Source organism: Heptranchias perlo, chromosome 18 (genome assembly GCF_035084215.1).
Source record: "Heptranchias perlo isolate sHepPer1 chromosome 18, sHepPer1.hap1, whole genome shotgun sequence".
In the NCBI taxonomy this organism is placed as follows: Eukaryota; Metazoa; Chordata; class Chondrichthyes; order Hexanchiformes; family Hexanchidae; genus Heptranchias; species Heptranchias perlo.
Genome location: NC_090342.1, coordinates 26,249,528 through 26,275,520, shown reverse-complemented (window position 1 = coordinate 26,275,520; position 25,993 = coordinate 26,249,528). Strand labels below are relative to the sequence as shown.

Sequence of the window (25,993 nt, the reverse complement as noted above, 5' to 3'; positions counted from 1 at the left end):
AGTTGAACAGTTTTCCACAACTTGCAAGAGTACCTTAGCTATTGGGGTTAAATACCATTTCATGTTATATCGACAAGATCATTAAGATTGTCATGCAGTTTATGTTCAAGAAAGTTTTCTTTTTTCAAAAAAATGTTTATATTTTGGACTTTGATCAGTCTTAATCATTGGAACAACTAAATACATTTATGTAGCAATAGTTAACATCCCGATTAGTTACAGTTTCAGACCTTTTTTTAAAAAAAAACTGACCTAATGGAGATACTTGGGAGCGAGTTTAAAAGCTGAAATGCAATTGGTTAGATTTTCTTCATGAACTTCATCCTTACCTAGAGTTGTGTAATTCCCTTGACCTTTCCTTGCAGCTTCAGTCTACTCCACTTAATTGTATGCTTGTTAAGTGTATAATGATGCGGAAATTTATGCATTATAATTTTGCAGTCAGTATCCCCATTCTCTGGACGGTAAATACAAACCTATTAATTTTCATCTGTGTATTAACACGTGTCTAGCCCATTTAATATACTACCACGCTCGCACTACCATACACTTAAGCAATCCTGAACTCTGTTGTACACATGAAATTCAAAGAAAACTAGATGAGTACATAGTACTTGTACATGTACAGTTTTTTTCAGTTTATCTTAAGCTCATGGAGACAACAGAAACTGTTCCTCGTTTATTGAATCTTCAAATACAAAAGAATAAGCTGATATCCAGAACTGGGATGGGGAAGAAGCATAATTTCTAATCTGCTGTTTTCCTGATGGCTTCGACAAGTTGCATTTATATATTACCTTTAACACACTTAAACATCCTAAGACACATCACTGAGTAGTGAGTGCCAAGCAATAATAGGAGATACAGTTAGGGGTAATGACCAAAGATATGGTTGAAAAGATAGGTTTTGAGGAAGATTTTGAAGTTGGAGAGGAATGTAGCAAGGCAGAGGGTTTGAGAGAGAATTTCAGAGAGTCAGGCCAAGACAGCTGAAGGATCTGCAACTATAGTGAAGTGGAGGTAGGGGGGAATACTCAAAGTCAGAGTAGGAAGAACAGAGGGTGGAAGCTGGGACATAGCGTTGAGGGAGATTGAAACTATGGTAGGATTTGTAAACAAGAGGAGGATTTTTAAATTAGCACGTTGGGGGTTAAGGGGAGGCAGTGGAGGTAGGTGAGGACATGGATAATGGGCATGCAGGACAGTATGTGAATGGTGGAATTTTGGGAGAGTCTTGATCTTGGGAGCCTGGTGATGAGGTCTTTGGAGATTTTGAGTCTGGAGGAAATAAAAGCATTCATGGAAGTGAGGTAAGAGCAGAAGTGGAAGCAAGTGGCTTAAAGAAGGAAAGGAAAAACTTGGATTTATATAGCGCCTTTCACAGCTCCAAGACGTCCCAAAGCGCTTTAGTCAATTAAGTTCTTTTTGTAATGTAGGAATCGTGGCAGCCAATTTGTGCACAGCGTGCTCCCACAAACAACAATGAAATAAATGACCAGATCATCTGTTTTAGGTGTTGGCTGAGGGATAAATGTTGGCCAGGACACTGGGAGAGTCCCCCTGCTCTTCTTCGAATAGTGCCATGAGATCTTTTACGTCCACCTGAGAGGACAGTTGGAACCTTGGTTTAACGTCTCATCTGAAAGACGGTACCTCTGACACAGCGGCACTCAATACTGCATGAAGTGCCAGCCTAGATTATGTACTCAAGTATCTGAAATGGGGCTGGGATCCACAACCTTCTGACTCAGAGGCCAGAGCGTTACCACTGTGCTCAGGGTGACACCGAGTGGGTGAATTCAAAGTGTAGTGCAGTATTGAGCAGCACATGCCAGGAAAATCCCAGATTCAATCCATGGTTATTGAGTTAGGTAATTTCAATTGGCCTAAGAATCTTTGGGCTAAAAAGGGGAAATATCTGCCAAGATTCAGTGTTAAAATTGTTATTTGGTGACCTCTGTTGGAACGTGTGTATGAGTGGACGTAAGGTGAGGATATGATCGGTTCCGATGTGTTGCCCATCCCACTGCCTTGCAAATATACCTGCTGATATTTTACAGTTTTTACAACAGTCTGGAATTAATGCCCTTTGTGGGGGTGGGGGGGTGGGTGGTGGTGCGGGGAATTTGTAGTCTGCTTCTTAGGAACATTTAGTTTAGAATCATATGTTTGCTTTTGATGTACAAGTGAATTATTAGAAATATTCCTGGAAAACATCTGTTTGGGTAGCCTGCATGCAATGCCTCAGATGAGAAACACCAGAACATTCTCAAAGCAATCAATAGCATGGCTTCTAAGATGGACTGCTTTGTCCATCTTATTTGTCCATTCTTTTGAGCAGGGCAGCATTGTTTTAAATTTAATTTTTTTTATACATGTCAGCATTCCTTTTTGTTAGAGCAACATCATTTACACCTGGGCTGACTAGCTATAAAAAGATGGCAATAGTTGTATTCTCATATTTTATACAATACTTGTATAAATAGAATGCTGAATGGTATGCCATATTATCCCCTTTATAAGCAGGATATACATAATTCCCTTGCGTCTGAAGAACTCCTGAATTATTGGTTTCCTTACTCAGGTAAATTCAGTATTCAATAGGTTTCTGTTGAGTTCTGTACACAATGCTAGGAAGTAAATTGAAGGTGGTAACCAAATCTCTAGAGTTAACCATAAACTCAGGCTTTTGGTTGGATTGCATTTGACTTATTTGAACTTTTCAATTAAATTACCAAGTTGTAATTCACTTCCCAAGCATCTGTTACTGCAGTAATGTGTATTGATTTAAAATTGATTTCTGTTCAAATTACAAGGAATCAGATTGACAAATTGGAGCTAAAGTTATATTATACTTAAAAAAAATATATATAACTTCTTAAAAAAAAAGTTGCTAGTTTTATTTTTTTTTAAAGTCAGTGCAGCACCATATCATTTTGTTACTGGTTTTAGAATTTAGATTTTGATTTTAATTTTCAAATTAAATTATCCCTTCCAGTTGGCTGTTAATCTAACTTGTTGAGTTTATATTTTTGAATTTGTAAAATCACAGGGATCAATACGCTGACAAGAATATTCATCAAGGGTAATAGACAAACCCTTAATCTCTTCACTGTAACTCTGTGTCGTGGAACTATCTGGAGTTTACCACCTAGTCTGTGCCTACGAATGACTGATGCTTAAATTTGGCTTGCCGAACTGCCTTGCATTAACCAGTTTGGATTACCTTAGCATTTATGCTGCCAACCTCCCATCAGGATCTGTAGAAGGGTGTACAAGCTGCTGAGTGAATGAATTAACCCTTTCTTGCTAATTATGATTCAAAGAAGAAGTCAGACAACAAGTCATGATAATTGTTTATTAACCTTAGAATAATTGTTAGCAACACTTAAACTTTAACATTGAGAATGCAAATAATTAGCAGTTAGGGTTAATTGACAAAATTAATACTCGGTTGCAAAGCCAGTTCACTTATGTCACAGTAATTCAGTATTAGCTGCTTGTTGTTAAATTTACAGTTAGATCAGTGTCTGAAATAGTCGTATCCAGAGAATCACTTGCAATGGCTTCTCTTCTTGCCCCCGTGACCTTTGGAGTCTCCCAAGGATCTATCCTTGGCTCCCCGCTATTTGTCATCTACATGCTGCACCTTGGCGATATCACCAGAAGACATAACGTCAGGTTCCACATGTATGCTGATGATACCTACCCACACCTCACCACCACATCTCTCAACCTCTCCGCTGCCTCTGTTTTGTCAGATAGCTTGTCTGACATCAAACATTGGGAAGACCGAAGCTATTGTCTTTGGCCCCCGCCACAAACTCTGTTCCCTAGCTACTGATTCTGTCTCCCTCCCTGGCCACTGTCTTGGGCTGAATCAAACTGTTCGTAACCTCGGCATCCTATTTGACACGGAGCTGAGCTTCTGATCCCATATCCTCTGTATCGCAAAGACTGCCTATTTCTATCTCTAACATCACGTGTCTTCACTCCTCCCTCAGCCCATCTGCTGCTGAAACCCTCATCCATGCCTTTTGTTACCTCCAGATTCGACTACTCCGATGGTCTCCTGGCCGGCCTCCCATCTTCCACCCTCCATAAACTTGAGCTTATCCAAAACTCTGCTGCCCGTATCCTAACTCGCACCAAGTCCCGTTCACTCGATCGCCCCTGTGCTCACTGATCTACATTGGTTCCCAGACCACCAACGCCTCGATTTAACAAAAAAATGCTCATGCTCGTGTTCAAATTCTTCCGTGGCTTCGCCCCTCCGCCAGCCCTACAACCCTCCAAGAAATCTACGTTCCTCCAATTCTGGCCTCTTTTGCATCCCCCACTTCCTTCGCCCCATCATTGGTGGCTGTGCCTTCAGTCGTCGAGGCCTTAAGCTCTAGAATTCCTTCTCCATAACTCTTCGCCTCTTTCTCCTCCTTTAAGACACTCTTAAAATCCTACCTCTTTGTCCAAGCATTTGGTCACCTGTCCTAATGTCTCCTTCTTTGACTAGGTATCAGTTTTTGTCTCATTATTTTCCTGTGAAGCGCTTTGGGACATTAAAAGCATTATGTGGAGCTGCTGGGCACACATACTACTACATGTGCATCTTCATCATCCACCTCCTTCATGCATCTGAAAAATCTGGTATCTAGTGACCATCTGGGGGGAGAGTTGTCTCCCCGAACCCATGGTGCCACCCTATTCTCCCAATCCCAGTTTTTAAAAATGTCCAATTTTTGGGGGTCCAGGCTGCTGCACTGGCTTGAACCCTCCATCCCCGTTGGGGCTCAGTTACACCCACCTGGAGACTGGTGTATTATTAAGGGTAAGAGGAGAGCAGCGAAAAGGTAAGTTAATTTTATTTTTTTGAAGGCTTCCAAGTTGACCAGGAGAAGCAGGGCGTGCTCCTCCAGGCGCCACAAGGAATCGTTGGGCCTCCCCATCCTTGGGCTTCCCATGATTGCCTTTGCCTTTGACCGCCACTCCAGACTTACCTTTGCCTGGGACCGTTCCTGCGGGTCCCTGACGGTGGCTTCTTGCCGTGCTCATCTACTGGCACCACTTCATTGACACCAGGTTCTGATGGGAGTTGGGCCTACCATTTAAATGAGGCCTGGGAGTTAAAATAGCCTGAGTTTTACTTCAGCTAGCTGGGACGAGCCCCAACCACATGCTTGCCCCATGCCGTGAGTTAAAATTGGGGTTATAGAATTTTACATCACAGAAGGAGGCTATTTGGCTCCTCACACCTGTGCTGGCTCTCTGAAAGACTATTCACTTAGTCCTGTCTCTTTCCTCGTACCCTTTGAAAATTTTATTTTTCAACTATTTATCTGCTTTCCTTTTTAAAAACTGTTATGGATTCTACTTCCACCACTGTTTTTAGTAGGGAATTCTATGTCGTAACAACTGCCTGCATAAAAACATTCTATCAACTTTTCCCTTTGTTCTTCGTGATATTAAATTTATGCCCTCTAGTTACTGACTAACTGAGCAGTGGAAATAGGTTTTACTGTACTAAATCGGGAAGAAACTATCATAATTTTGAACACCTCTACCAGTTCCCATCTACAACGACAACAACAAAAACAACTTTCATTTATATAGCACCTTTAATGTAGTAAAACGTCCCAAGGTGCTTTGCAGGAGTGTTATCAAATAAAATTTGACACTGAGCCACATAAGGAGATAATGGGCCAGAAATTATTCACCTGAGGCTGCCGCTCCATAATGGTGTCCTCTCCAACTGCCGACAAATCATTTGTGTAAGTTCGCGAATGCGCATATGCGCAGTAAAACCCCAAAATTGGGAACTTGCTCCCATTGGTTTGACAATTACAAATTAAAGGGCCGCCTACACTGCAATCAAACAAAATCAGGAAACCTTCGTAAACTTACCCATCTGCCCAGCTGGAACGGAGATACTTACGCCATCAAAAGGTATGCTGGAAAATACCAGCCCTACTCTATTCTTTGAAAGCGTGGTGACTGTTAATGACTGCGAAACAACAAAAAAAAATTTAAAATATGGAATGTCAAATTACTCTTTTTTTACATTAAAAATTATAAAATTTAATTTTTTAAAACTTTTGTAAGTTTCATAAATCATTTGCTTGGGTTTTTATAATAAGTAATGTTACATTTTTATTTACACTAGAATAGACAATTTCATTTTAAATGAAAGAGTTTTACATGCCTGCTTGTGGGCGTGACTTATCTTGTTGACAGATTCTGTGGACGTGGCTTCCATTTCCACAGTGTCAATTGGTACGGAGAAAGGTGCGCAGATATCATGGCGCAGAACTGAGAAAAAACTTAAAGTGGAGCAAGTGGACATCAGAGACCACTAGGTAAATATTTTCGTTGTCTTTGTCCGCAAGGTGTGCGGACAGCCTTGCCACGCTGGTTGGAGCAAGTTCCGGCCCATTAGGACAGGTGACCAAAAGCTTGGTCAAAGAGGTAGGTTTTAAGGGGTGTCTTAAAGGAGGAGAAAAAGGTAGAAGTTTAGGAAGGGAATTCCAGAGCTTAGGGCCTAGGCAGCTGAAGGTACGGCCGTCAATGTTGGAGCGATTAAAATCTGGGATGCGCAAGAGCCACAACTGGAGAAGCGTAGAGATCTTAGAGGGCTGTTGGGCTGGAGGAGGTTATAGAGATAGTAATTTAAAGGTTACTCACAGATGGTGGACTAGACAGTCATCTTAAAAATGCTTACTTTTTGTGATAAATCCATTTCTAGCTGTATTAATAAAACTGCAGCAGGTTACCATTCTTAAATACATCAATGAATATTTTTTACTGCAAAGAAAAAATAAATAAGTAAACGATTGTATTCTCTTACACTGCCGGATTGCACTCGTGCATGGAAGATTTTATGTTTGCGATTATGCAAAAGCATTTTAGCGGAAACTCGAACTGTAACCTAACCTGCGCAATTACCGATTGTGTCCAAAGCGGAAACTCTACCCCAACATCTCTGTGAGCCTGTTTTGCACCACCTCCATGGCCTTGACATCCTTCCTAAAGTAAAGTGCTGGAAACTAGTCATGTTCCTATGAGGTAGTTGCAACCTTCCAGTATGTGATTTCCACAACAGTGTGACTGAGATTAGGAATTTATTGTTATGGCAATTGTAAGTGCGACTCCATATCCCACCATTCTGCTTCTGCTCACTGTTTCTGCACACTAGGCTCCCACGTCTGTCAGTTCTTGGTGTACTCATCTTATGGACAGCCTTCTTGCCAGTGATCATTTGGACACGGCTTGTGTAAACAAGAGGGCTTGCTGCTGAATCAGCCCACGCAGTGCACGTGACTTGATGGCATTGTTGCATATAATATACTGACACTAGTATGTGTTTTAAGCATATTAAAAATTAAAACAATTTGTCTGTGTAGGTGACTTACTCCATGGAAACTGTGTAAATTGGCCAAATCAGCTGCATCTGACTGCACAGATTTGAGCACTGAGCCTGGATTACTGCACAGGAGTAGAAACTGGCTTAATACAAATTTATAGAAATGAGATTTGGTGACAGAGCATTGTTTCACAAAGACATTCCTCCTCTTGGCTATTGTCTCCTAAATATGGGTAACTAAGATTTCAAATGAAATAATCTTTGACAAATAACTTACGAAGGAATGTCAGATATTTAATTCCGATTGCATTAAATTACATCATTAAAACTTAGTGGAAGACTCATCTGGCAATTTGAAACTTAAAAAAAAGTTTTCTAAGATTGTGATGAATCAAACAATTGAAAAGACTGCATTTTAAATTATACATAAATAATGAGTATATTGCAACCATACCAAATCTCTCAAAAGCTTTTAATGCTCTTGTGGTTAAAATAGCCCACTGATTTTTTTTAACACTTTTTGTTATTAAATTTAAATTAGTGATTTTATAATGTGTACATTATGTATTTTTATACAGTGATGGTGCTTTGAGTATAATGGTGCATAATGAAAGTTTTTATGAATTTGAAAGACCTAAATCACGGTTGTCAACTATTCGTGGCCTTCTGCATGAAAGGAACATTGCTTGTAATGCTCAGAAACATGTTCTGTTTATTGGTGTAATTTTTAGACATAGTGAAGTTATATTTCGAGAATATATTATGTGATGAAGTTATAAATAACTACCTTTTTAGATTTTAATTGTAATACTTAAAACATTTTGTTTATGTAAGCAGAGGATAATTAAATTCCAATGGTGGCAAAGACCTTATGTAATTTGCTTTTGAATTATCCGGTTCTTCTCACTCATCAAATAAATTCTGAGTTCCCCAAGCTTCTCTTTCGCTTTTGTCTACTAAATTTTATTAGTGATGTTATGTTGTAATAACTAGCCATCAGCTGTATTTTTGCCCTAGTAAATTTTAAAGAAAATTTTTTATTATGGTAAAATGTCAAAAGTTTTGGAAATTGTGATAAGATTGTAAAAAATCACATGTTTTGTGGTAGCCTTTTTATTTTGTTTCATTTCTTTCTCTATTCCCCCTTTTTTCCCTCCACTTCTGTCTCCCTTTTCCTTTCTGTGCTCACTTCTGTTTTTATCCTTGCTCTCCCCTCTGTTTTTCTATCTTTCCTATCACTATTTTTCAGTTTCTCTTGTTTCATACTTTTGTAACGTATCTCTCCTATTTATCTCTGCAAGCATAACCTAGGTAGGCCAACATAGAGCATTGGGACTTGGGTAGGAGAGAGTGTAGAGAAGCAGAGCTTCAGGATTTGTTTGCTGAGAGGAGGAGCTTGGTGTGACAGACACTGGCTTCAGCCAATCTGGAGTAACCTCTGTTGCAGCACTCCTTTTTATGACCTTTTAATAAAAATATTAAAATCATAAGATTCATGATGCCTATAACAAAGACATAGTCTTAATTGATTATACCACTTCATCATCCCAAGAGTACAACTTCTGTCCATTGTAAAATATAAGTTGTTATATTTGGCTGAACGTTTTCATAGCTTACATTATATATTTCATATACATGCCATTTTATTAAATTGTATTCTATAAACAGTACATCTTGATAGTATTCTCTTAAGAACAAAAGGGAAAAATTACAACTTTTGATTGATCTTTGGCAAATTTCATTTAATATCATTAGTATTGATTGCAAATTTCCAACTAACTATGTTTATGTGGAACAGTGATATTGGTACTTTGACTAAATTGAAGCTATTTGACAGTACTTAAATATCATCATACTGTGAAAATAGTTTTTAAAACATTTTTTAAAAAGTGTAATGCCATGTCATTAAATAATTTTGTTTAGCATGTTATTACAAGTGTATTCCAGATATGGAATTGGTATTTTACAATAATAGGAAAATTGGTATCAAATCTAATTATCATTACAGTATCTGTATTTAATTACTTGTGGTATAGTTCAGTTTTACTTTGATACAACATACAAAACCTATCTGAGAAAAACAGATTTGTGACTTTAATATCTTATGACAAGCACATTATTCTGTGGAAAGAGCATCCAGCTTGGGGCTTGGGGCATATGGTGCTACCTTCTGCTAGCATAGCTCCAGAACAAGTCACAACACTCATCTAGGGTCATGTACAGGCTCAGGTTTGTTCCTGAAGTCTGATTTTAAAAAAAAATATATGCAATAAAGGGTCTTTGGTTCAAAATAAAACATTGGGAAACAGTTGCTACAAAAGACAAATTTAGACAATTACTATAGGAGATAACTGTCAGATGAGCATTTCAACAGATTTTAATTAATGGTAGTCTATAAATAGTAAATTCCTGTAAAACTTTTCTTACTGTAGCATCTGTATAAAATACACTATTCACAAAAAGGATCTGCTATATTAGTTAGGAGTCAGTGAAGTATATTTTTCTTTTCTGGTTTTTGATCTAAACTGTCACTTTTCAGCAAACAGTGACACAGATGGTAGAGTTTTGAGAGCTTATCAGAGCCCAGACACCTCGGGGACAGCTGTTGCTGATAGACTTCTCCTACATGAGTTAGGTCAAGAGGAGTCAAACCTGTTACAACACCTGTTTTTTACATATGCAAATCTGTTGTTTTGTCATTTCATTAAACAAGGGAAGGCGGAAGTCTCTTGTGGTTGCAAATGAGCCTGGAACACAGCCCATTTGGATAGAAAAGCTAGCAAAAAAAAAGACAACTGTGATTTTAGTACTGCGGCTATGGGATGTTGCCTCTGTTGTGGGCATTGTTTCCGCAAGATTGCCTGCAATGTTTTATGAGTGAGTGGGGGGAGGCAGAGTTTGTATTTGGAGGCAAGAAAAAGGGAAGGTGTTTGCTGTCATTGACTGTAGGGTAATTCTGAAATCTGACATGCCTAGAAGCTAATGGCTGCCATGTGGGGCTGCCACACACTGTATACCTCGGTTTCATCATCTGCTGAGCCTGCAGCATGATTTCCAGGCACTCAAGCCTGCAACATGTCTACTTAGGTTTGGAGCTGATTGATCCACATTACATGCTCAAGGGATGTTACACAGTAAGACATGAGTGATTAAAACATTTTAAAAGATTGTATAGGTACATTTAAAGCAGTTGATACATTGAACAAAATCATTTTTTAAAACGGTCTATTTTGGTGGATCGCATTGGATATTTTGGAGAACATGTTTAACCTTTTTAAAAAATATATAAAATGTATTGACAAGCTAAATCTCTGTTGCTAAATATATAGAAGCAGATGTTTTGTCAAATGAATTTAGAGCAAATGAATTAACAGTACATGAAAATATTTAAGGAAGGTCACAGAAATTATTTATTTTAAAAATACTGAAAGTGTGAGTGTTTGCCTAGTAGCATAAAAAATTCAATTGCTCAGTTCAGTTTTACTTCAAGAAAGGGGTCACTTCAAATAAAGGGGGGGGGGTGGCACAGTGGGATTGTACTTAGCAGACTGACGGGAGGTGTTATCTAATAAAGCCATAGATTGCTCTTGGAAGAACCAAAACGTGAAATAAAGAAACAATGTTGCAAGCTGTCATCATAAATTATGTTATGCACCATGAAATTGCTGCTAATTTTTGTTCACTGGAGATGGTAAGGCAAGAAATACTGTGTGATAAAGAGGAAAATAATTTCAGCCAAGCTGTTGATTGTGATAATGATTGCTATCTATAGGTTGCTAACAGGCTTGCCTTGTTTGATCAAGTGTCCACTTAGCAGTGACCAGCAGCTAAAGTCCCTTGGAGGCCTTTTGAAGCAACTTGTTGAACCCTTTTCTGACCTTCTGACCTTGTCAAACGACTTGCTGTGCTTTGACAGCTTGGATTGTCTGAAGGGAAGCCTTTTTCTTTTGTCTGAAGGAGGCACATTAACTCTTGATGCACTGAGGAGTTTCCCCCCCCCCCCCCCCCCTCCACACACACTTTTTTTCCTCCTTCCTGGTTGGCACATGGACCCTTCTGAGTGTCTGCAATGTGTTAATCTCATCAGGGCTCATAGGCATTTCCTTTCCTAGGCAATTCTGATTTGTAGACATTTCTTTTCATAGCAGTATTAAATACCGAACTCTCCTCGATGGGGAAGTTCATTAGAGATATGTCTTTGATGGCAGTGCTTTGGTTTCAAATACCTTGATGTGAAGCTTAAGAAGCCATTGTACTGTAAGCCCTCCTTGATGTGCTTTATTTAGATCTGCATAGTAAATCAAGGAAGGTAAATAACAAGGCAGCAGATGGAAGCAAAGAGATAAGGAACAATTGTATTTGTATTTTGTTATGATGTTGACAGCTGCTAAAATTCACTAATCTAGTTCAACTGATATGCATTTCAAAGAAATCTCATTTAGCCTCAACTTGAATGTATTGAGGATAAAGTTCTTTTATTACTCCTTTTATTGTGTTCTTTGCTAATTTATCTAGTCCAGATTTAACCTCTCTTGCTTAAAGCAGTATGCTTGTTGCAAGGGTCTTAAAATGGTCTGAAACAGTTATGTCTAGACTATGAATTGAGGATAATTGCATATCCTGCAGTGAATAGGGTAAGTTTAAAGAATATCTTTGTTCAACAGAATTGCAAAATTGATACAGATAAGGCACTTTCCCCCTTTTTAAAAAAAAGTAGTTGCCTATTTCCCACCACATCATCTCTGTGCAAAAGGACTATTATTTAAGAGATAACAAAATTATTGGATAAAATAATCAGACCTGGTAGCATTGTATTTCCTTTTATCCACAAGACCTCTTGGTTTGGTATTCTGTTGAATCTTTTTTTTGTGAATAGAAAGCCAATGAGCGGTTCTTTCAGTGTTCTTATTCAAAGAGACAGTGTTCAGACAGCCTTATGGCTTGCCAGCTGCCATCACTTGACATCCTTTAAAAATGAGATGGTTCTGTATCAAGGTTGATAAAACATATTGTTATGGTGCTCTTCTTTGATAGAGTTTTGGATGAATGCCGTTTTCTTTTTTTAATTTAACACTTTTTAAATAACCCAGCTTTTGCAGGAGTTTCATGTTTTCTCTAATTATAAATCCTATTTTTGTTGCATTTATTTAAGTTTAAAATTCTTTAAATTACTGGATTTGGGTTTTAACACGATAATAATTGTCTCTTACTCCAATCTTTTAAAAAAAACATGTAACCTACAGTGGACATTTTTTTTGCTTTAAGAAAACATGGTGAAATTCAAGTTATGTGCACATAAAAGAAATCTCCCATGGGAATGTGTAGTATAGTTGAGATTATGTAGCGAAGTAGAGCTACGTATTGAGGATTTTTTTAACATTTTGAAAATAAAGTATACAGAGCAGTATTAAGCAGTACAGTAATATAGCGCTTGACCTCGGAATACCATCTGTATAACTAAAAATTTTATTATATTACGTGTTTAAGAGTGGAGAAATCCACAGTTATTACTGTTAAAACCCAAATCCAACAGTTTAATTTTTTAAAGTTCAATAAATGCAACAAAATAGGATTTATACTTATTGAGAAAACATGAAATTCCTGCAAAAGCTGGGTTATTTAAAAAAGCATTAGAATATTAGACTAGAAAATGACAACACAATATTTAACTGCATCTGTATTTTTAAAGATGCATGGAAAAAAAGATTTTAAAAAAATGTTTTCCTCTATTTTAATCACTGTGTACTCACACACCTATTTTGATAAAGGGTTCACACCTGAAATATTACTTAATTTGTTCTCTCCACAAATGCTGCCTGGCCTGCTGTGTGTGTCCAGCTTTTTACAATTTTTGTTGCACACCATTCTCTGGTTGGTTGGCAAGGCCAGCAGGTGACCTGGTGGTACCTTTTTGAGGTGGCAACCAGAAGTTACATGAGTGGTCAGAGTGAGTTATCTCCACCTGGAGAACTGTGGCCATGAATACACATCCTGTCACTCTGCATTAGTGGTGCAGGGAAGAGAAATTCTTTCTCATTTGTTCAACTTCCATACGCAGGCAGGAATTGCAGTCCTTTTGGTTAGGCTCAAAAATATTCAAAGTACAGCCCACTCTGGACATCTGGAGATCATTGACACTCATTGGGATGGAAAGTTATGTGGGTCAAAGTTGTAGAGCTCAAGTATTTACAGCTCACAGCTTTTAGTGACATAAAACTTGGTATTGCAGCATTATTGAGATGATCCCTTTTTGAGTTCATCAGGAAGTTTATACCAGAATGCCTGCTCCGTCCTCATGGCTAGAAAAAGGATACCTGCTAAGTCAGTCAGCAAGGTATTCTCATAGTATTTTGGTATGGTAGTGATTTTCTAGGAAGGGAAAAACATGGATATTACACTCTTACCATGGATAATGATTATTCAGTTTAAGAGAAGAAAATGCATCTGTATTACAATGGAATAATGTGAGATCCCCAAGGTGTGAAGGCCTCAAATCCTGTTATAGATCAAAGAACTCTGTGAAAAGTTCTCAAAAAGACTACTGCAATTGGATTTCCTAGCAAAATGATCACTCAGACCATTTTGCACAACTGGTTTGCCAACATGGTTCCCATTTCATGGAATGCTTACAGAGAACACAGCTGTTCTCGTAACTATCACATACTACTAGTGTTTCACTGACTGGATGCAGATCTGGTTATCCAAGAGGCCAAGTATGTAGGGAAATTAAATTAAAGTCAAAGCTTCAGTTGAAGACCTAGCACTGGTACAGGCAAGAAGGGCTGAATGGCCTCCTCTGTGCTGTAATTTCTATGATGGGCTAACACACAATATTGGTTGGCTCTACAAATACTCAGCATTTGCTAAGGGCAAGCTTAGCCCCCATTAGGGACCTCCATGATGAAATTCAGCAGTGAAAAGTAGCTTGCAAATCCCTTTTTCTTTTGCAAAACTGCACTGAAAGTCTGGCATTGATGGAAGACTGGCCAATGTTTTGATAAGGAAAAAGCAATAGCAAATCTTGTCTGCAGGTACATCATTTAGTCTTGTAAGTGGAACTGAAGGTAGAGGATCTGATATTCTAAGGGCATGATCACATGAAGATCTTAGTTTTCTGTTCTCTGTTGTAGCTATGAAGTTTCTATTCCATTCATAGGGAGAATAAGATCCCATCTTTCAATGGTGTATCCATCTCCCTCAGTGGCATGGTTCTTTGACATCTTGTTTCTCCTGAAGACTACTATTAGATCCTCAATTCCTAATTGTCCTGTGGATTGAAATTTGGTTTAATTTTTTTTAAAAGATGTTTTTCTTTCCGTTCCATTTTGCCATATCTACCATCTGCAATTGTGATCTTGAGTGGCCAATTTGCCTCAGCCCTTTGCCAATAGTGCTGTAAAACCAGTTAACAGGAGGTGTACAGTTCTGAATTTTCCCACCCTTCTGTTTGTGCCTCCCCACTAAGCAGTGGGTAAGAGTTGGAACTCAACAGATGAATGCGTTTAGATATACTACTCATTGAGACAAATTCTGAAATAGAACAATTGCTAGAGTTCTATTTCGTTATCATAAATGCTTGAAAGTATTGCATTGTGAACTGATAGGGAGGAAAAAAATCAGCTTATGGCCACCTGTTTTGCACCTAGAATGCAGATGGGCCTGTAACTCGGTGAGCAGCCTACACACCATAAATGGGCTCCGAGATCTCTGCGCTCCTCCAAATCTGGCTTCTTGCACATCCTGAATTTCCATCACTTCGTCGTTGGTGGCTGTGCCTTCAGCTGCCTCAGCCCTAAGCTCTGGAATTCCCTCCCTACACCTCTCTGCCTCTCTCCTCTTTGAGACACTCCTTGAAACCTACCTCTTTGTCCATGTTTTTGGTCACCTGTCCTAATATCTCCTATGTGGCTTAGAGTCAAATTTTGTTTGATAATGCTCCTGTGAAGTGCGTTGTGATGTTTTACTATATTAGAGGCGCTATATGAATGCAAGTTTTTGTTTTTGTGGTTGTCTGGCAGCACTAGTTTGTAGCTTTCTGAGAGAGCTCCGCAAATAGTAAATTTGGTGCATTGTGATTGGTCCTTGGAGGTATATGGCTGTATTTGTGTCTCTGCCCACATTGCTGCCAGCCACCAGGGTCCACCAGTGAGCCACACCCAATATTCCACAGTTCTGCCAAATTGCGGGTTCTACTTCCATAGTAGCAGACCAAAGGATCCCCCATGTTGCAAAACTCTTAGCAGCCTCGACGCAACACTGACAAATTCCATGACCCCCAACCTAGTGTTACCAAAGCCCACGACCATACCCCAGTGCTGCCAAAGTGTAGGATCGCCCTGAGTGCAGTTAACCCCCACTCCCCCATCCACTAGGGTATTATTAGCTAACTACCTATTATCTATCTCCAACTGGAACATCTTGCAGACCACCCTATTGTGTATTCTCTGCTTTAAAACTGTTAAGGGATAAAAAATAAATTCACAAGTAATGGGACATCAAATAATGGGTACTCATTTACACTTTTCACAGAATAAATCATTTAAAAAAACTTTATATTACAGACTACTGCCATCTTTGCACCCACTTTACAGGGAGCCTTGAAATAGGCAGCTAGGGGTCTTGCTGGAAACAGGTGGCAGCCTCATTAATATATTTAAATCGGGATCCTGTGATGTACATTCGATACTGATGCAGTTTTGACATCCAATCACACAGTGCCTATGCTCCGCAAGCCCCATCCACTCGCACTGAATAGAATGCAGCTAAATCAGTGACCCTTAACAGATAGCCCTTCCTGCACCTCCACAGAAATCCTAGCAACTATTGCCTGACCTTTCGCCATAGCCTCTTATCGATCGTCCTGCCACTTCTCTTTAAGGGTGAACTGCCGGCATGACTCCCTGGATAGGCCATGAATTTCTCCCTCTCTGAACCCTAATCAACAAGCTGCTTTGGGGAGGGCAGCTCAATGATTCTATTGAAATGAGGCCCGACCATGAAAATTGTTTGGGCTTCGTGCAAGCTTCGTTAGGTGGGTGGTGGGCTCGCTCCACCCACCTGATGAATGGGGCCAGATGAAAATCATCCTCAACGACTTTGTCAACAGTATCACACAAGCAATTGCACACAGGAATCTCACTTATTCACCTAGATTATCAGATACCAGGGGTATATAAATCTGAAGTGTTTTAAATTAATGGATATAATTAACTGATTTATTTTTCTTTCAACATTGAATTTTATGTTCATGAAGTCATTGGATGTCTGACCTGGGGAATAGAAAATTCATAGGTCAGTTATGGCAAAGGTTCAGTGGATGATATACTAGGTAAACTCTGCTTCAGCAATGCATGTTGACCTACTCTATAGGCACATTCTTATTTGATCAGTATGACATCTCTGTTTCCCACACAGCCCATCCTTGTGGCCTCTGTTGTTTTAATGTCAAGTTACGGACAAGATTTGTACTGTGGACTCTTGGCCCACTAGAAAATAGGTTAGGATTGCCCAAACTAAGTTCCCGTGAGACCCTTTAAAGCTGCCAGTTTATGCCAGATCAGATATTTTCCTACATCTGCAATGAATACACCCGTTATATAACTTGTTACAATTTGTAAGTATTTCCATTGCATATACATTTAGAAAGCATGTATGTATATATACTTACAAAAGTGTTTTTTTTAAGTGATATTTGTACGGTTATTTTTGTTCAGCATGCCCTGTTTGCAGTACTAGGCAGCACTATAGAAGTTTTAGTAAATAGCATCAGACTAGCTTAGCAGCAGTAAAATGCATGTAATTCACTACTTGGCGGCAAAGAAAACAGACTCCAATAACAATTATCTTAATTGGGATAGGGCAAAATACTTGTGACATTTGTTCCAAATGATTACAACTGTTGGAATTGTGAGGGTATCACTTCTAAATTGAAACAGAGCTCCCAAATAAATTGTTTCCTATGGCCTTGGTTCCTCATGTAGCAACTTTCAATGGGGAGAGAACTCAACAACTGGTTCAAAGGATATGGGGCTGATTTTCACCTGCTACGCCTAGTGTTAAGGGATGGTAACAACCTCAAAGTAGGACTGGTAGTCTTACTGGCCCATTAACACTGATGAAGAGGTCAGCATTAATTTGAAAGGGGTCTACTATTGGGCACTCAAAGTGCTTGCTTGTTTCAGGCAGTAGTCCCCTTTTAATATCTGCCGGTCGGTTGCCAAAAAGTCAAAATCGACCCCAATGTATTTAGTGCCACATGTTGTGCACCTTCTGATGCATCTCTTTCATGGTCAGCCTCACCCAAAGCAATGCATTCGTCGGCTGGCCACTTCACCATCACTCACTCACATGTCTGTACTTTCTCCCCTAGGAGAAGAGAGTGCAAAGTGCACGCGAGAAGATGAGGACTGGAGGTGGGTGGGGGGCACGTTCATTCTCTAAATCACTCAAGTTCATCTGGTACTAGACAGACAATGTAATTTTTGGAAGGTTTCTCAGATGAAGAAGGGGAGTAAGTTTGGTTTTCCTAAGCAAGGATGTGTTGGTAGGGTTGCCAACCCCTGGAGTCTCCAGGACACTGCTGAAAGCAACCTAAGAGAAAAATCATATGGGCATTAGAAAATTGTTTTTAAAAAAAAAAAAAATATTTTAATACTTTTTTGTCTATTAGTTATAAAAATATCAGACATGGGAAAAAGGGCTGCCTGATGGTCAAGAATAATTCATTTGGGTAATGAGTCTATTCCCTTTCCAATTGCTGTAGGAAGGCTGTGCGCCGCGAGTATGGAAGTGTTGGGTGACCAATGGAAGTTGTGTCGGGGCAGGACATTTGGACACTGGGTCATGTGATGACACCTCCAGGAATATGTCAAAACAGATTTGGCAACACTACATGTTGGAGATCCGGCTCATGTGTAATACCCAGAAGTCTCGCAAGCACTGTTTGTTGCACCAGATACTGTAAACTCATCTCTGGTTTAATGTTTAGAGGCAGGAAGGACAAGGCTATGAATGACTTGACCATTTTATAAAGTATAGGAGATATTTTACATTTCTCCCTTTCATCTACTTTCCATGTTCTCAGGATGGTCAAAGGGGAGTAAGCTAGAATCATACTGATGGGACTTTGCGACTTGGTTCTTGGACCTGCTGACCTGCTCCGTCTCGTACAGGGAAAACCTTCAATTTCAGTTGCAGTGGAGATTCTGGAAGTGACCATTGTTCATTCTGCCATTGACTGCTAGGCTATTGAGAAAGAGATGGAGGTTATTCGAGGCAGAGCGGAAAGTGGTGAACGAAGATAGATTACTTTCCATAAGTGTAGTGGTTCTTGTTCAAACTATTTTAGCCTCAATTTTAACCTGGAGTGGGATTTGGGTGGGAGGTGGGGCCAAAGTCAAACCCCTCAATCTTGGCAGCGTGAAGCCCAGACGATTTTGACGCCTGGGCCGCATCTGCAAGTTGCTGGTCAGCTGCTCACCCAAAACAGGTGGGAAGCAGCAAACGGCCAGCGGGCAGGAGCGGAAGTTCGGGTGGTAGGAGCCCGCTGGCCAGCACCAAAGGGAGGCTTGCCGGCAAGAAGGTAAGTCACAGGGAGGGGGATCTGGGAGGGAAGGTGGGGAGCCTGAGGAGGGGAAGCCGAAGCTTTCCTTATGGGGACCTGGAGGAGTACTCCTGGCCCCACAAGGAAATGAAAAAAAATCGTACCTTTTTTAAATGGCTGCTCCTGGTCCTGGATCCTCTTCCCACTATCCTCACTGGGCGGGAAAGCCACAGAGGGGGGTACAAAAGGAAACTAGAACTTTTTTTTTCCAATTAAGTTGGATTATAACGTGCTGTTACAAAAATAAATATAATTCTATGCAATAAATGGAAAGCTGAAACTATAAACCCCTTAAGAAATTTTTATCTTTATCATTATATTGAGATCCCAGCTGAATATTTAATCAAACAAAACAATATAATTTTAACAAATGTAGTTTGTTTTTAATCTGTGCTATTTTTGAAGAAATGGTGAGCAGGCTGTATTTTTCTATCTTTTTCTTGTCCTTATGGGCATATTGCCTTAGGCGTCACTCCTCCAGTTGAAAAGAACAACCATGCTATTATTTAGAATGAGGGAAAGGGAAGTCAGCTGCAGAAATAAAGAATATCACTCTGGGATTTAGGATGAATTAGAGTGTCAATGAGAGGTACATCTTAAAAAAAAAAGACAACTACATTTTAAAGCAAGTAGTTTACAGTACATCATATCACCTCGCTGACTTGCATTGACTCCTGGGGCTCGATTTTGAAAGGGCGGCGGGATGGCGGGGGTCAATGGGTGCGTGGGTAACCCAACTAATAAAATCCTACCGTTTTCCACATGATTGCGAGTTAATTGGTGGCTCTTAATGTGGCTTCCGGGATTGCCGTCAGAAAGCTGCGCAGTGGACGGACTGCGCACCTGCGTGACAGGCTGTCAGCTGGGGCGGCTTTATTTAAAGTGCCATTGCTCCAAAGGCTTTTGCTGCAGCATACACCGAAAAACACACAATGGAGCAGCACAGGGGCAAGGCTGCTCCAAGATTAAATGATGCCTCACTGCAGCAGCTAGTGGCCAGGGTGAGGAGGAAGAGGGCAGTGTTTTACCCCACAGACGGAAGGAAGTGCTCTGCCTCTGCCACGAGGAAGGCCTGGCTTGAGGTGGCAGAGGAGTTCACCAGCAGCAGCAACATCTCCTGCACCTGGGTCCAGTGCAGGAAGCTCGTCAATGACCTAACTAGGTCAGCAAAAGTGAGTACACTTACTGATTCTCCTGCATTCTGTGTTCCACATAACCGCCACCCCCCCCCCAAACTCATTCTGCACTGCCGAGATTACTCCATCACATCACTCCTCACACCCCCTTAAGGCTCATCCTCAACTTACCTGCACTTCCTCACCTCCCATTTAGTCACCGCACCACTACCACTCGCCCCAATCTGACGGCTTTGTCTCATACTCACCCTCTGATGCATCTCTTTCATGGTCAGCCTCACCCAAAGTAATGCACTCGTCGGCTGGCCACTTCACCATCACTCACTCACGTGTCTGTACCTTCTCCCCTCCTAGGAGAAGAGAGTGCGAAGTGCACGCGAGAAAGTGAGGACTGGAGGGGGGTGGGCCACAACAAGTAGTGGTCCTCACAGACACTGAGGAGGAGGCCCTGCAGATCAGCCACACCCTCGAGAGCCTGTCCATCGGGGACGCTGAGACTGGCACCCCACTAACGTCTGGTGACACAACTTTAACATTCATCACACATAATGTGAATTGATGTTAACAATGCTTGCCATGTTGAACACCTCAGTATGCTCATTGCAATATGACACATCTGTGAAGATGCTTAATATTGCCTTCTGCTCTCTTACAGGCTATTCAGTCACCACAGTGACGGCAGAGGGCGATTCTTCAGAGGAGCTCCAGGCCTCTGAGGGCGCACCGTCACATCTTAGCGAGGTATCCACCAGCGCAGACACTCAAATCTTGGTGGGTCCTAGTAGTCAGTTAGTTGGGTTGGCACCTGGTGAGTCACCACACACAAGTGAGCACAAGCTGACACTGGTGGCAGGGGGCAGCTGTAGAGAGTCCGCGTCGGTGGACGCACTCCTCTCCAGGCTCTGCTCAGCTGGATGCAGATGCTGAACCCCAGGGCCATCCTTTAAAGGGAGAATGATCGAGGGACAGCAGCACATTTGAGAGATACTGGAACAGGCGGCATGCGCACTCTCCACAATAGCACAGAGGATGGAGGAGTCAAACTCCTGCATGAGTGGAATGGTGGCACAGGTACGGGAGGAAATCTCTGAGATACTGTCACAGGGACGTGCGCAACTGTCTGAGACAGTGTCGCAGGTAAGTGCAGGAATGTCTGCGATGGAGAGACGGCTAGCCTCCATTGAGCTTCAAGCATGGCTCACAAATGAGTCCATTCAGGCCCTGACAACAACTGTTTGGATTCAGGCTGAACAACATTCTACCGCCTTAAGTAGGCTGACAGTAACTTTACAACGCGGCTTCCAAGGCATCATACATGTCCTCCAAACTGTTATCTAGCAGGTTGGTAGGAGTGATATTGGCCTGGCCCAGGAGAGGGATGATGGCGAAAGGGGATGTGGAAGTGAGGACATCACTCAAAGTGCTCCCACAACTCACCCGTTGACCCCCTCTCAACCAGTACCTGCAATGCTGCCTCCTCTCCAGGTGGCTGAGTCAGCCCCTACACAGGTGCAGGTGGAGCTGTCTTTGGAGGAGCCCTCGTGGGCTCCAAAACCCAGAGGGCGTAGGCTGAAAGCATCTAAACAGTCAGGGCATGAACATGAGCAACCTACCACTACCTCTGCTGCAGCCACAGGGGATGCACCCTGTAGAATTAGTAGGAAGCAAAAGGCTAAGGTTTTGTGATCACAAAGGGTATGCACAAGGGTGTCTGACAAACTGTAATGTTTTTCATTTATATTTTGTTTTTGTTATATTCCAATTAAATGTTATCATTTCTCACCACTGCTGCCACGTCTTGCCCATTCTTGACTGGCTTTTGTGATAGCGCCCTTTCATGAGCTTCACCATGAACGGAGACACTTGATGCCACTTATTGGGTCACCTTACAGTGGGTGTATGTGTAGTTGTAGGACTGTTTTGTGCAGGGAAGGGGGGGTGGGCTGGTGTTGGCGCTGCTCTTTCCAGGTGGTCTGAGGCCTGGACTCTTCACACTGTCTGATGTTGGGAGAACCGCTCACATATCAGTGACTCCCTGGCCTCACGAGCAGCCAGGTGAGCTGCTGCTCTGGCCATGGGTTCATCTTCCTCCGCCACCTCCTCCTCAATGTGGATAGCAGACTTAGATGGAGCCTCCTCAAGCGGTATCCCTCTCTGTTGTGCCATGTTGTGCAGGACATACACACAACTATAATGCGTCCCACTCTGTCTGGTACGTATTGAAGCGCTCCCCCAGAACGATCAAGGCACCTAAATCGCATCTTGAGCAGCCCTATAGCATGCTCAGTTGTAGTCCTGGTGGCGATGTGGCTGTCATTGTATCGACGCAGTTGCTTGGTGATGGGGATCCTCAGGTGTCAAGAGCCACCTGTGTAGGGGGTATCCCTTGTCCCCAAGGAGCCAGCCCTTAAAGGTGTTCGGTGTGTGGAAGAGGGGCGGGATATAGGATTCCCTCAGAATGAAGGAATCGTGGCAACTGCCAGAGAATCTGGCGCACACGTGAAGGGATCTTTTGCGGTGGTCACAAATGAGCTGAGTGTTGATGGAGTGATACCCCTTTCTGTTGATGAACAGTCCTGGCTCGTGTGGAGGTGCTCGATTGCACCCTGTACCCATGGGAAGCCAGGGTGAAATCCCACTGCCCTCTCCATCTGGCTGAGGTTGTCCATGGAGAAGTTGACGTATTGCGAGGCCCTGCGAAACAAGCTGTCGGTGATCTGCCTTATGCACTTGTGTGCAGACGACTGAGAGACTCCGGCGATGTCACCGGTGGCACCCTGGAATGATCCGGAGGCGAAGAAGTTGAGGGCAGTGGTGACTTTAACAGCGACAGGTAATGAGATGCCGCCAGGCCCAGCTGGGAGCAGCTCGGCATGAAGGAGGCTGCAGATGTCTTCGACCACCTGGCGACTCACTCTTAGCCTCCATATGCACTGCTCCTCAGAGAGGTCCAGGAAGCTGAGCCTCTGTCTGTAGACCCTCTGGCAAGGATAGTACCTCCTGCGACGGCACTCCCTCTGTTGTTGCCCTCTGTGCTCTTGTGCAGGTCCCTGTGGCGCTGCACTGTTGTGGAGCTCCAAGTGATGGAAGTGCCTGGCAAGGATGGTGATGTTGCCCGTCCTCGGATGTAGTAGTGAATTCAGCCCTGGCGCCCCCTCCGTCTTGATGGTGCCAGTTTGAGGGGCTCCAAAAAGTTGGTAAATATGCGTAAACAGAAGACTTCTTAGTGTAAACCAAAAATGTTCAGTGTAACCAGAAAGATATCCCAGCCAAAGTTTGTCCGAGACACCGGAGTGCCCTGCTGCAATAACTTACCTTTTATCCCCATCTATCAAACAGGCATTTAAATGTCCAACTGGCTGTTGCCTGAAATACGTCTCCTTGAACATGGAGTGTTTCCCACAGCACGGGAAATATGCTGAGGTTGAATTAAAATCGCACCCCTGCCTCAATTTCCCCAAAATTAACGACTTAAACAAGATCAACGATGTCTATAAGTGGTTTAACTATCGTCCCACTGGCTTTAATTACCGGCGGGATTTCTGGATTCATGAAGCGCACGCGCACACAGGTGCGTCTGTGGCAACCCCGGAAGTCGGGTTGGAGCCGGCTTCCGAACTCACTCGGGATTTTCTGGCTTTTTGCAGCCCCAATGCACCCGCAATTCCATTTTAAAATCGGCCCCCTGGTCTCTCAATTCCTCAAGTTTAAGATTCTCATCGTAGTGTTACAATCTCTTCATGGCCTCGCCTCTCCATTATCTCTAACCTCCTTCAGCCCAAATCCCTCTCTCCTGAACTCTCCATTTCTATAACTGCCCATCACCTGGGAGGATGCACAAGAGGGCAGTTATAGAAATGGTGGTTTTGAAATTGTAGCGTTTGGCACCCGAGTTCAGGGAACCATTTAAAATGTCAGCTAGCATGTGGCCCAGGAAAGGAAATTGGGTGGTCAGTAATTTAATGGGAATGGGATCAAAGGAGCAGAAGATATGGGGATAGGGCGGAGGAGTGGGACTAGCTGGTTGCTCTTGTTTAGAGCTGGCGAGGACTCGATGGGCCGAATGGCCTGCTTCTGTGCTGTAACCTTTCTATGATTCTGTAAGGTGGGTCTGAGATGAGATGAGCTTGGAGAGGAGTTGGGAGAGAAAGTAGAGAAAGCCACTGATTCAGGGTTAGGGCAGGGAAAAGTCTGGAGGGCAGTTTGGCTTGCTGGGCAAAGAGAAGGTGGGGTAGGAGCAGAGGCAGCTGAGTTTACTTGTGAGAAGTAAAATATTTGTGGTTTGGAAGATGTCGCCATAGAGCCGATTCAGGGATCCCATGCAAAAATGCAAGTAGAATCGCTGGACCTCTACGGTCTGTCGTACAAGTAGAGAGGAATGCTGACTTCGCTGGATTCAGCAAGGTCAGCTCATTAGAATTATTTGAACAAATGGAAGGGGGAAGTGGATTCTTGGAGCACAAGCTCTTAAAGTTCCTTTTTTTTTAACACAGCTTTGTTTTGGTTGCAAGGCCAGTAAAAACACATGGGCAGAACTTCCCCCTTTAATAATTATGTTCCACCGGAACAGATACAACATATGGGGTTTGTCATAGTTTGGGCTGGGGACTCCCTCCTCTACCTCAAAATGCACAGCAGATATTGCAGGAGTTGGCTAATCAAGTGAGCGTGTTTCCCATGTCTATAGGCCATGGACACAGATGAGAGAGAAATTTACAGGCCTGGGTAAGATTGCCATGACGAGGTTGTTTGCAGTTCGATACTCAAATTAAGTTTATTTTCATAGTATACATGCCATTAACCACTGTGCTCCAAACATGGTGCAGCATCAGCAATGGGGCCATGGTGGCACTGAGACAACCTCTCCATCTTTCATATCTGCACTTCCATATCAGTAATGTTCAAGCTTGAACTTGAGTAGCACATAAAAATGCTTTTAATGTCACACATAACTCTTCGATATTGTACCACCAAGTCAAAATGCCACCTGAAACTACTGTTTAGTCATCCGTTCACACAAAGTGGAATATGGGGTGCAGCAGTTTTTTTTCCAAATGTTGAAAGCATATGTTTGCACTGAAAGTAGAAGGCTACATACAACCAGATGCATACCAGATTGGCGACAGGCTTGTCGGGCTCTAAATTTTGAATCAGCATTAGTTAACCTTTCAAATCCTAGGCATCAAGGCAATAGTGTGTGTAGGCCAGGGAGAACTTGGCTGCTTGGAGGAAGTCCCACTCTCACTAAGATGCTGATGCATTAGTCCAACATCGGCATGGCGCTCAATGTATTGCCATTGGGACTGTATTCTCAACCATTTAATGCAGGCACCATGGTAACACATATTCCTTTTCTTTTTGTGTAGGGACCTCCCAAGATGATGTCCCTGCCACCAGACACTAGCAGGAAGCTGTGCCATCTCATGACCATGGGTCATATACTCCTGAGCATGCAGGTACCAGCTCAGATACATGCACTTCAGGGAAATCAGATAGAGAGTCAGGAGGGAGCATCTGGTGAAGTACACAACATAAGTGAGGTGGCTGCTTAGGAGCAGAACAACCGAGAGGGCCAGGCTCAGCTGTTTCTCTACTGCAGACCCACAGATTCTTACCTTATGGGGGTTACCTATAAAGTGAAGCTCATTAATAAGCAGAGGTGCTTCATGCAGTCCTTTGAGGATGTTTAGAGTTCCCTGCAAGGTATGTCAGAGACTCTATAGTAGTGCTGCTTTGAAATCTATTCAGTTATGTGAAAGGGATGTGGAAACATGCAGGCCACCACGGAGCCAGTGGCAGCTCCACAGGCATCTGCAGGAGAACCTCTGGATAGAGATCCAAAGTACATCTATACTTTCCCTCAAATATGGTGACTGAGGCTATTGAGATCTGAGCCTCCAA

General features: G+C 42.1%; 1 protein-coding gene across 3 annotated transcripts in view; it reads left to right on the top strand.

The window, feature by feature from the left end:
- Nucleotides 1-25,993, top strand: part of foxp2 (forkhead box P2) — a 561,942-nt gene that overhangs the window by 33,594 nt on the left and 502,355 nt on the right. For 2 of the 3 annotated variants that reach the window (XM_067999556.1, XM_067999553.1), the window contains exon 2: nucleotides 25,459-25,548. The exons of the other annotated variant lie outside the window; for it this stretch is intronic. The gene's annotated coding sequence lies outside the window, so the exon portion shown is untranslated. The remainder of the gene's footprint in view (nucleotides 1-25,458; nucleotides 25,549-25,993) is intronic. 3 annotated transcript variants of the gene reach the window in all.